Below are 12,350 nucleotides of genomic sequence, written 5' to 3'. Positions count from 1 at the left end.
TACATCTTCCAAAGCATTTTTACAAGTGAGTAAAGATTCTTTTAATAAAGATAGACTGCTGTATGTAGTATGGGGAAGATTAAGAAGCATATTGTGCTTCTTTATTCCTGCATTGCGTGTCATGTTTTTTTGTAATGCTGTTAAAAGATTTAATAGGGCATATTTGAAATGTATTTTGGAAATGAGTTAGGTTTCTGCCTTGTTTTGTAGAGGTTATTCTAATGGACTGTGCTCTGTGTTAAAAATAATTTACTATGTAAAATGTTTTCTGGTAAAACGTCTGGCTTTTAAAATGTGGTCAAAGATGTAACATCCTGGTCATGTGCCTAAGATCACACTGTGAATTAAGCTTGATTTTAAATGGATCTGGGTGAATAATTTGCTTTCTTATTGTGTTTAAAAATATGGAAGTACATGTTTTCTAAAACTCAGTTAGGCTTTAGCATATGTAGTAGTAAGGAATGTAAGGTAGCATGTCTGTTGGGCGTCTTATTTCTGAAATAGGGTCGGAGCAGTGCAATCAAGATCCAGGGTGTGCTGTTGAAATGAAAAAGGAATGTTATGTCTTGCTTATATATAGGTGGCCTGTTTTTTGCTAGTAGGGACAGTTAAATAATATGAGCAGAGACACACATACTGCTTGTAGAGACAGACATGGTAGAATATATGTAACATCCTGGTCATGTGCCTAAGATCACACTGTGAGTCAAGCTTGATTTTAAATAGATCTGGGTGAATAATATGCTTAGTTGATGTTTGTAAAAATATGGAAGTAAATGTTTTTTAAAGATATGGTAGATTACATGTTACATCCTGGTTATGTGCCTAAGATCACACTGATGGATGAATCAAGCTTCACTTACAGTGTGATCTTAGGCACATGACCAGAATGTTACATGTAATGAGAAATGAATGTTATGTCTTGCTTAAATATAGGTGGTCTGTTTTTTGCCACTAGAGACAGTGAAATAATATGAGCAGAGACACACATACTGCTTGCAGAGACAGACATGGTACATTACATGTAACATCCTGGTTATGTATCTAAGATCACACTGATGGGTGAATGAAGCTTGACTCACAGTGTGATCTTATGCACAGGACCAGGATGTTACATGTAATGAGAAATGAATGTTAAGTCTTGCTTATATATAGGTGGCTTGTTTTTTGCCAGTAGAGACAGTGAAATAATATGAGCAGAGACACACATACTGCTTGCACAGACAAACATGGTAGATTATTTGTAACATCCTGGTCATGTGCCTAAGATCACAATGTGAGTCAAGCTTGATTTTAAATGGATCTGGGTGAATAATTTGCTTAGTTGATGTGTTTTTTAAAATATGGAAATACATGTTTTCTTAAATTCAGTTAGGTTTTAGCATATGTACTAGTTGGGGAGTTAAGGCAGTATGTCTGTTAGGCGTCTTACTTCACAAATAGAGTCTGAGCTGTGCAATCAAGATCCAGTGTGTGCTGTTGAAATGAAATAGGAATGTTATGTTTTCCTTATATATAGGTGGCCTGTTTTTTTCCAGTAGAGACAGTGACATAATATGAGCAGAGGCACACATACTGTTTGCAGAGACAGACATGGTGTATTAAATGTAACATCCTAGTCCTGTGCCTAAGATCACACTGTGAGTCAAGCTTGATTTTAAATGGATCTGGGTGATTAATATGCTTAGTTGATGTCTTTAAAAATATGGAAGTACATGTTTTTTAAAGACATGGTAGATTACATGTAACATCCTGGTTATGTATCTAAGATCACACTGATGGGTGAATGAAGCTTGACTCACAGTGTGATCTTATGCACAGAACCAGGATGTTACATGTAATGAGAAATTAATGTTAAGTCTGGCTTATATATAGGTGGCTTGTTTTTTTGGGCAGTAGAGACAGTGAAATAATATGAGCAGAGACACACATACTGCTTGCAGAGACAAACATGGTAGATTATATGTAACATCCTGATCATGTGCCTAAGATCACACAGTGAGTCAAGCTTGATTTAAAATGGATCTGGGTGAATAATTTGCTTAGTTGATGTGTTTTTCAAAATATGGAAATACATTTTTTCTTAAATTCAGTTAGGTTTTAGCATATGTACTAATAGGGAATGTAAGGCAGTATGTCTGTTAGGCGTCTTACTTCACAAATAGGGTCTGAGCTATGCAATCAAGATCCAGGGTGTGCTTTTGAAATGAAATAGAATGTTATGTCTTCCTTATATATAGGTGGCCTGTGTTTTTGCCAGTAGAGACCGTGAAATAATATTAGCAGAGACATACATACTGTTTGCCGAGACAGACATGGTGTATTACATGTAACATCCTAGTCCTGTGCCTAAGATCACACTGTGAGTCAAGCTTGATTTGACATGGATCTGGATGATTAATATGCTTAGTTGGTGTCTTTAAAAATATGGAAGTACATGTTTTTTAAAGACATGGTAGATTACATGTAACATCCTGGTTATGTGCCTAAGATCACACTGATAGGTGAATGAAGCTTGACTCACAGTGTGATCTTATGCACATGACCAGGATGTTACATGTAACGAGAAATGAATGTTATGTCTTCTTTATATATATGTAACATATATAACACACCCTGGATCTTGATTGCACAGCTTAGAGCCTATTTCAGAAGTAAGAAGCCTAATAGACATGCTGCCTAAGATTTCTTACTAGTACATGTACTTTTAAACATATTAACTAAGCAAATTATTTACCCTGATTCATTTAAAATCAAACTTGATTCACAGTGTGATCTTAGGCACATGAGACACATGTCATGACACCACATACAAAGAGAAAAATGACACACATAAAAAGAGAGATTATGCACGTGCAAAGTGACATGAGACACAGACACAGTGTACCTTTTAAGCTAAAAGAGACAAACTGTTCGAAGGCACAGGTGACATTATTGAAAAATGTATAAATGTAATTCCTTATTTCACACAGACACTCAGTGTGATTTTTGACAAAAATTTTAAAGCCAGACATTTTATCAGAAAACATTTTACATAGTAAATCGTTTTTGACACAAAGCACAGCACATGTAATATAAATCAGGCTTATGTTGTAAACTAGTGTTTATTTCGTTTACTTATTGTAATTGTTATGTAATATGTTTGTAGTTGTCTTTAATATGGTATTTTTTCTTTACCACAGATTATAATCATCTATACAAAGATAAAAGAATATGCCATCAAAAGAAAGACGTAAAAAAAAATATAAAAAAGATTTAAGGTCTAAGGAAAGAGAATTACAAGATTCATCCTACACAAAATCTTCAGTGAAAAAAAATAATGCTCCTGGTAAGCAAACTAAGAATTTTCTCAGGAAGTTATTGAAATGTCAAAAAGAAAAAGGTGTTGTTTCAAAGAAGAATAAGACAGTTAATCAGTGCTCTTTTGCATGGAACTGAAATAGATGTAAAAAACATTTGTGAAGAAATTGAGTTTTGTTACTTTGGTGAAAAAGAGGACAGTGGTGAAATTGATAGAGTAATAGAAGGTAATGTAGAAGAGAATGTAGAGATTTCAAGTACAGAAAAATTTGAACATAAAATTACAAAGTTTAAGGTAAATTCTAGTGAAAGGCCTAATTTTACTTGTGTGTGTATTCGACGAACTCATTATGAGAATCAGACTAGATTAGTTGATTTATAAGTAAAAAGCGAAAAGCTAAATAATAATGAGTGGAAGGATTTTGCAACTTATTTGTTGGTAGAAAATTGTTTTGATTTGGGTTCTGATCAACGTATTTGTAAATATTGTTATAATAAATTAAATGAAAACAGAATGCCTGCTAGAGCTGTCTATAATAATCTGGAGTTAGTAGACATTCCTTCTGAATTGAAGGATTTAAATACCTACGAGTCTATTCTGATTCAATGAGTGCATCCTTTTCAGGCTATTGTTCGCATGGAGCCTAAGACAGGGAAATTACCTCCTTCAGATTTACAGAGAGGATTAAAGGGAAGAGTTGTTTATTTGCCTCTAGATTTTAAGAAAAATATTGATACAATTGGTGTACAAAAAGTAGAAGAGGAACTTCTAGTTATTCTAGTTAATGGTGTTCCGACAAAGAGTAAGAAAATCTGCCAAGAATTAGTGGATGTTAGGAAAGTCAAAAAGGCAACGTTGTTTCTGGTAAAAAATAATCAGTACTATAACAATGTGTATGTGGGAGAAGAGGAAAGAACTGTAGAAGACGACACTGATTTCTTAGCTGGGCAAATTGAAAAAGTTTAGGTCTCTAGAAGTGAAGAAATTTATGAACATTATAGTGTTCATCCATTGCATTCCAAAGAAGTAATGGGGAATGCTATTGACTTGTTTCAAATGAAAGAAGCCAAAGGAAGTCCCATTAGTGTATAGGAAGAAAGTTTGGAAGCTCGTTGTTTTCCACAGGTATTTCCAACAGGTGAAGGTGGACAATATGACGACCGACCTGTTCAAATTCCTGCATCTGAATACCGGACTTCAAGATTATATGCAGAAGATCCAAGGTTTCGTCAATGCATTCCATATTTGTTTCATCTACTGTTTGAGAGTGACTTGTCTGGACTTTCTTATGCAGTGAACCACATACTGAAAAGTGGAGCACATCTACAAAATGTTTCGGCAAGGGACTTTCTGGATAAAGTGAAACTGCAAGACAGTGTTTTGGAATCTAAGCTAATTAATCTCATGGCATGTCAGCGTGGTACTAACACGTATTGGTACCGTCGTCATGGGGAATTGAAATGTATGCTAAGAAACTTAGGAACTCCTACATGGTTCCTCACTCTTAGCTGTGCTGAGTATACTTGGGAAGACTTACTTGAATTTCTACGAGAGGCAAATAAAAACATTGAAAATATTGAATACAAGACACCTGGAGAACTGTGCTCTTTGGATCCAGTTAATGTATGAAGGTATTTCATTTTTTTTTTTTTTTATTTATTAATTTTTTTTCCCCCATTTACACCCATGGTGGTGGGAAACAGATTAAAGCAAACAAAGATAAATCATACATAATTATACATAAGAAGAAATTATACAGTAATTATTAAGGAACATTATTATTTACGTCGCCAACCATTTTTCAAAAGGTGCCCAATTCTTGGAAGCAGTTAAACGTCTTTTCTTTCCTCTAAAAGCCTGTACAGAAGTCTCTAGTTTAAACCATGCCAGCATCCTGGTCTTCCAATGACAAAAAGTGGGGGGTTCAGGATTTATCCAAAGTGATGTAACACAGAGTCTGATCATAGCCATAGCGATAAACAAAAATGCTTGGAGATGTCTCGTTTTTTCAAGAGCTGTAGAATATTCATAACCAGTAATTACCATTTCCGCTGAAATTTTAACGGAAGTTTGAGTTATCAGAGTAAGAAAAGTTTCAATTTGATTGATGAACAAAGATAGCTCCGGACATTTATAAAACATATGAATAGAATCTGCAGAATGAAATTTACATCTTGCGCAAAACGCCCCTTTACCCCCACTAACAACCCCCCATCTAACAAGCTTTGCAGGCGTATAATAAAGATTATACATAGCCATATAGCTTTGGGTACGCAGAGTACCTGAGACCAAAACAGACCTGGCTAAAACCAATGGGAATTTTAAATCAATAGAAGGTACTCCAAATTTCACCGCCCACTTGTTATTTTGGTCATCTAAATCATCAGGAAGTTGCGATAGGAGAGTCTGATATAGACTACCAATTTTTTCTTTCTTTCTTATAGATTCAACAATTGTAATTTTTTCAAACATTGTTAAGTTTTGAGGAAATATTTTATCAAGAAAACTTCTCAGTTGCAGGTATTTGAAAAAATGATTGGACTGCATATGAAATTTCTCTTTCAAAAAAGCAAAAGAAGCCAATTGCCCATGATCAGCTAAATCACCTATCTCCTTCACACCAAGAGAAATCCAAGTAGTTACCACCCCCTCTTGAAATATCACTGGCAGTAATCCACAAGCATTTAATGGGGTATAATAATTAATCTTGGGGATATGAAAATGACGACAGACTTTTTGCCATACCGAAAATAGAGCCCACAGTACTTTAAATTTGGTTTTTTTAAAATAGCTCGGTTCAAGAATACGAGTTAATACGCCTTTTGTAGTATCTCCCAATGATATTGAATATATTGATGGAGATATATGTACCGGAAGCTCAGGAATATCCCCTAATAGAGGAAAAGCAAAATGTTGGATCATAGCTGCCCAATAATAATATAATACGTTCGGAACGGTCCAGCCCCCACGATCCTGCGGGAGACATGTCCACTTGGCCGCCCTCCTTGGTTTGCGATATGACCATAGAAATCGTTGACATATTCTTTCTGCTTTTATCAAAATTGGACTAGGGATTAACAATGGAAGGGATCTAAAAAGATATAAAAATTTAGGGAGAACAATCATTTTAAGGATATTGCATCGGCCGAACAACGAAAGATGTAAATGATCCAGCCGTTCTAATTTATTATGAAGGGAATCAATAATGGGAGAATAATTAAAATCTGGAATCTGTTCCACGTCAGAAGAGATTTGGATACCGAGATATGTTGCCTCTGTAATTGTAGAAAGATGAGAATTTGGCATAGCGGTAGATTGTAAGATTTGGGTTTTTTCAATATTTAACTTATAGCCCGAAATTAAGCCAAATTGAACTGCTAGAGCCTCCAATGCTGGAAATGATCGGGCGACATTGTCAGTTAATATTACAATATCATCGGCGTATGCCAGTGCCTTATATTCGATTCCATGAACAGTGATAGGAGTGATAGCCTGTGAGTTTTCTATCATACATAAAAAAGGGTCAATAAATAAGGCAAAAAGAAGAGGAGAACAGGGGCAGCCTTGCCTAGTGCCCCTGCTAATAGGAAAATAATGTGATTCAGTGCCTGAGATACGAATTTTAGCAGTTGGGGATATATACATAGCTTGCAGAGCCTGGGTAAACACTGGTGTGAAGCCCTTCCAGCGTAAAACAGCCCATAGATACCCCCAGGAGACCCTGTCGGCGTATGCCAGTGCCTTATATTCGATTCCATGAACAGTGATAGGAGTGATAGCCTGTGAGTTTTCTATCATACATAAAAAAGGGTCAATAAATAAGGCAAAAAGAAGAGGAGAACAGGGGCAGCCTTGCCTAGTGCCCCTGCTAATAGGAAAATAATGTGATTCAGTGCCTGAGATACGAATTTTAGCAGTTGGGGATATATACATAGCTTGCAGAGCCTGGGTAAACACTGGTGTGAAGCCCTTCCAGCGTAAAACAGCCCATAGATACCCCCAGGAGACCCTGTCGAACGCCTTTTCGGCGTCCAACAGGATCACACCAAGGGGAGAGTTTGTAACCTTTGCCCAATCTAGAAGAGCTACAACACGCCTGATGTGGTCAGTCGTATCCCTGCCGGGAATAAACCCGTGCTGGCGAATAGAAACCAGAGGGAGAATTATTTGGTTTAAACGGAAAGCAAGTATCCTTGAATAAATTTTGCTATCAGTATTGATTAGCGCAATCGGGCGATATGATGCTGGATTTAATTCGTCCTTTCCTTTTTTTTTTAAAAGAACAATAGTCGATTGCCGCCAGGAATCAGGAACCGACCCAGTCTGAGCAAGGCGAAAAACTTCTAGCAATTGTTGCTTGAATGTATGTGAGAAAGTTTTATAGAATTCTAAATGAATAAGATCGGGCCCAGCAGCTTTACCATTAGAGAGGGATTTCATAGCGTTTACCACTTCCTCCCAGCTGATAGGCTCAGCCAGAATTCGATTCTGATCATCTGTGACCTTCTGGGTGTCAATAGATTGAAAAAATTGAAAGAGACTGGTTTGTTGTTGGAAAATTATGTTCATATCCTCAGTGTATAGGGTTGAGTAAAAATCCACAAAGGCATTCATCACACCATTAGTTGTGTCTTGTACTATTCCAAACTGATCTTTGACCTTAATAATCTGGCTAGCTACAGCCCTTTGTTGTAGGCGTTTTGCTAACACCTTGCCAGAATTTTCACCAAGCTCATACATTGAGGATCGAAATTGAAAGTATTTGGTTGCTATATCTTTATAGAAAGGCTCCAGTAAGTTTGATTTTGCTACAGCAACTGATTTCAAGCTAGCTGCTAGATCTTCCCCCATACGAATATTTAGACTTAGATCCAGTTCAGCTTGATGAAGAGCTGCCAGTCTAGTTTTAACTGCTTGTTGCTCTATTTTCCAACGGTATGAGGCAAATCTCTTTGTTTCACCACGCAATGCAGCTTTAAATGTATCCCAGACAGTACCGACTGAGGCAGTATTACTATTAATTTCGAAAAACTCTGAAATCCAAAGAGTGAGTTGATCCTGATAAGTTTTATCTAATAGGAGTTTCCTATCAAAAGTCCATGGTCTAATTTGATTGACAGGGCGATCCCAGGGACAACTGAAAATAATAGGATTATGGTCGGATATAGTCCTTGGGCTAATTTCAATCTTGACAGACCCTGCAGTTTGAAGAGATATAAAGACAAAATCAATGCGAACCAGTTTTTTATGAGGTATTGAATAAAAAGTATAGCCCTCTTGATTTGGATGATGATAATGCCAGAGATCAGTCAGACCGTGTTCACTTAAAAGAATCCGAAGTGCCTTATAAACTTGGGGTTTGCGTCCACCGTAAACATTATGTTTTGTTATATCTAGGTGACTGGGGATATTAATATTAAAGTCACCACAGAAAAACATTGGATGGGGCCAAGTAGCTAGCTCTATATTTAAATTCCTCAAAACCTGCGGGTCGTCCAGATTGGAGGCATATACCGAACAAACAGAAAACAGCCGGCCCCTAACCAAGAGTTCCGCTATTACCCATCTACCAAAATTATCTTGCTTTACCCGTTTAACATGCCCAACTCCAGTTTTTAAGATAATAGCCACACCCCGAATTGTAGAGGTTTGTCGGGTATAAGCCACAAGATCATAACCCAGAAATTTGAGATAAGCCCGATTGCCCCAAGGGATATGGGTTTCCTGCAAGCAAATTAAATCCACCGACATTACCTGCAACATCTTATGAAAAATCCTACGTTTTTTAGGATCGTTTAATCCACAAATATTCCAAGTTGCACATGTCAATCTAGGAGCAGCCATAAGATTGGATTAAGGACAAAAAACAAAAATAGCTCGGAGAAACTATTAAACATTATATAAAACAGATATTTGCAATCCAGCTGATTTTTAATGAGAAATGAAAAGGTTGGCATCAAGTTGAATATGTTGAATACATTTGAGAAACAGACACATCTGTCCCATGCCTCAGGTCTGTTCAGCTCCGTCCGCCACCACCACCACCACCACCACACCACCCCACAACCCACCCCAAACAACCCAACCACCCCAGCAAAGCCCACCCACCCACCCAAAGACCCCCCATACCCCTCGCCCCCCATAGCGGGCATCAGGACTGCAGTCCTTACGATGGTTGAGCAAGCGTATCACTCCGCTCCACTGAACCAATAGCTTCCCCCCTTTCTAGAACAAGGACAGGGATCAGCATTGTATATATACCTCTCTAGTCATCAGAAAAAGAAAAAGAAACAAAAGAAGATATGAGGTTTAGATGATTACTACCCTGCATTTATCAAACAGACAGTATAATGCAATGCCTAGATATAACTATATTGAATCCAAAAATTCCCTAGCAGGTATCTCAGAGAAAAAGAACTTTGTCTGTCCCTTGAAAATAACCTTTAATTTTGCCGGAAAAAGCAGGAATGCCTGGGCTCCCTTAGCCTGAAATAGAGAAATCTGTTGTCGAAGATGCCAGCGGCGAGTAACCGTCTCTGAGCAGAAGTCTGGACGAACAAAGAACTGAGAGCCCTTAGCTGATCTCTTCTTGTTGGGTCTGGCAAGATCAAAGATACGTTCACGGGCAAGGAAATTGTTGAAGCATACCAGGATAGCACGGGGATAGGGATTATTGACAGTAGCAGAGGCAGAAGATTTTTTTTTATTAAATGGGAAACGATGCGCCCTCTGTATTTCGAGGTTCCAATTCCACTCGACGACCTCTGGAAATGCTTCGGAAAAAAGCTCCACTATAAACTGGCGAACATCATCACCTTCCTTATTTTCCTCTATACCCAAAACCCGGAGGTTATTCCTTCTCGCCCGATTTTCAAGATCAGAAAGCTTCCATAAAATGTCCTTACATTGTTCTTTAACCTCTATGACAAGATCTTTCTGAGTGGCTACGGCATCTTCGAGGACTGAAATTCGTTCTTCAGCTTCGGTGATCCTGGTGGTGGTCTCAGTACAGGTTTTAATGACACGACGAAGAGAATTTTGCATTTTGCGGCATGCCCCCTGCATGCGCATGTTTTCTTGCTTGGTTGCTTCTCTATGCATCATTATAGTTTGGTAAATTGTGACCAATGAAATCTCTTCGGGGATAGCTGAGACGACCTCACTTGTGTCTCCACCCAGATCTTGATCTTGATCCTGCGTTTTTAATTGAGAGTGTTGCCCATAATCCTTCTGCAAAATTTGCTGAGGGGACAGAGCCTTAGCGCCGGGAGCTTTACGTACTGTAGCAATATTGAAGTCACTTGAGGCCTCACGCCAATCAGCAGAGTCGCTGTCGTAGTCTGACCATTGGAGCTCTGGGTGATCAGCACCATCCTCCTCAGATAAAGAAGGCTCAGAAACAGAAAAAAAGTTCTCGGTGGATTCACTAAGCACAGACCCCCTAGTATCATGACATTTTTCCATTGGCAACTCCAAAGAAGCAGTTGTGAGGCTATTAGAAGATTGGACTTCATTACCCAGCATGCACTGGAAGGGAGGAGATTTAGCAAGAGAAATGTCTAGAGCTGAGCCTGGAGTCACGACTACCTCTTTCAGCAAGCTGTTGTTAAGAGTTGTATCATGAGACTCAAGAGGGTCGATATGGGGTGGGGAGCCTCCAACATTGGACAGTATGATATTGGGTACTGCTACAGGTACACTTGCAGTAAGAATCGCCACCCCCTTCCCAGCCGTATCATCAGTTGCCTTCAACTCCTTCCCCTTAGCTCCTAACCTGTCAAACATTGCAGGCACCGTTTGCTCCTTAGCGGGGATGAGAGGAGCGAGAGGAGCGAGAGCAGCCGCCACTGATGTTGCGAGGGAGGACTTGTCTGAGCCTCCAGGACGGGGTTTCTGAGCGCCGGGTGTAACGCCCTTGGAGTCCGGCTCCTGCTGACCGCGGGTCGAGCCGCGCGTTTTGAAAGCGGCGGCCGCTGCTTTAGTAAGTGCTTTGGGCGGCATTCTGTCTTTCGAAATCCGGCAGCGTGAGGCAATGACCAGAGGAGCAGCTGTCGAGCACCAGAAACGGCAACACCACTACAAACGCCGCTCCGGATCCAAGCAAGCAGCCGGGAGAACAGAGAGCTCAAGCTAGCAGACAAGCAGAAGGTAAATGTCAGAAAGCAGTCTAGCGCCTTCCGTGCTGGATGCCGGTAGGAGTTTTCGAAGGCAGTTTAGTGAGACCAGGCAAAGCAATCATTCAGGGGTCCGCTATGGTCCATGAGAGCAGAACGCCTCCTCACTCGGCCGAGGTCACGGCCGCCATCTTGCCCTCCTCAAAAAAGTGAAATATGTATGAAGGTATTTCAATCATAGGTTTGAAGCTATGATGTCTTTTATTACTAACAAAAAAAATCCTCCGCTTGGAGAGGTGTTGGATTTCTTTTGGAGAAAGGAGTATCAAGCAAGAGGTGCTCCTCACATACATATGCTGCTATGGATTAAAGATGCACCCAAATTTGGAACAGATTCAGATGAGAAAGTGATGAATTTCATTGAGCAGTATTCTACATGTGCTGTTCCGAAAAGTACAGAAGACAACAATTTAAGACATCAAGTTTTACGCCTTCAAACCCATCGTTGTGGGAAATACTGTCGTCGAAAATACAAATCCAAGGACAGGTTCTACACAAAATGTCGTTTTGCATTTCTACGTCCAGTAACATCGAAAGGTAGAGTGAACAATTTTATGTCTTCTCTGCGACATACTGTGACAAGAAAATCACCAAAAAATACATACAACCTAAGAAGAAATGAGGAGTCCAAATACATAAAAGACTACAACCCAGTCATTTTGTCCATTTGGAAATCTAACATGGATATTCAATATGTTGCTGATAACTCTATTGCTGTGGCTCGATATGTGACGTCTTACATCACAAAATCAGAAAAGACGGAACTAAAGGAAATGTGGGAGGAAATTTCATATGAAACAAGTCTAAGCAAGAAATTATACTGTTACAGTCTGAATATGTTGTCACATCGAGAAATTGGAGCATATGAATGTTGT

This window comes from Lissotriton vulgaris, chromosome 11 (genome assembly GCF_964263255.1).
Source record: "Lissotriton vulgaris chromosome 11, aLisVul1.2, whole genome shotgun sequence".
In the NCBI taxonomy this organism is placed as follows: domain Eukaryota; kingdom Metazoa; phylum Chordata; class Amphibia; order Caudata; family Salamandridae; genus Lissotriton; species Lissotriton vulgaris.
Note: the sequence above shows the minus strand (reverse complement) of the source record.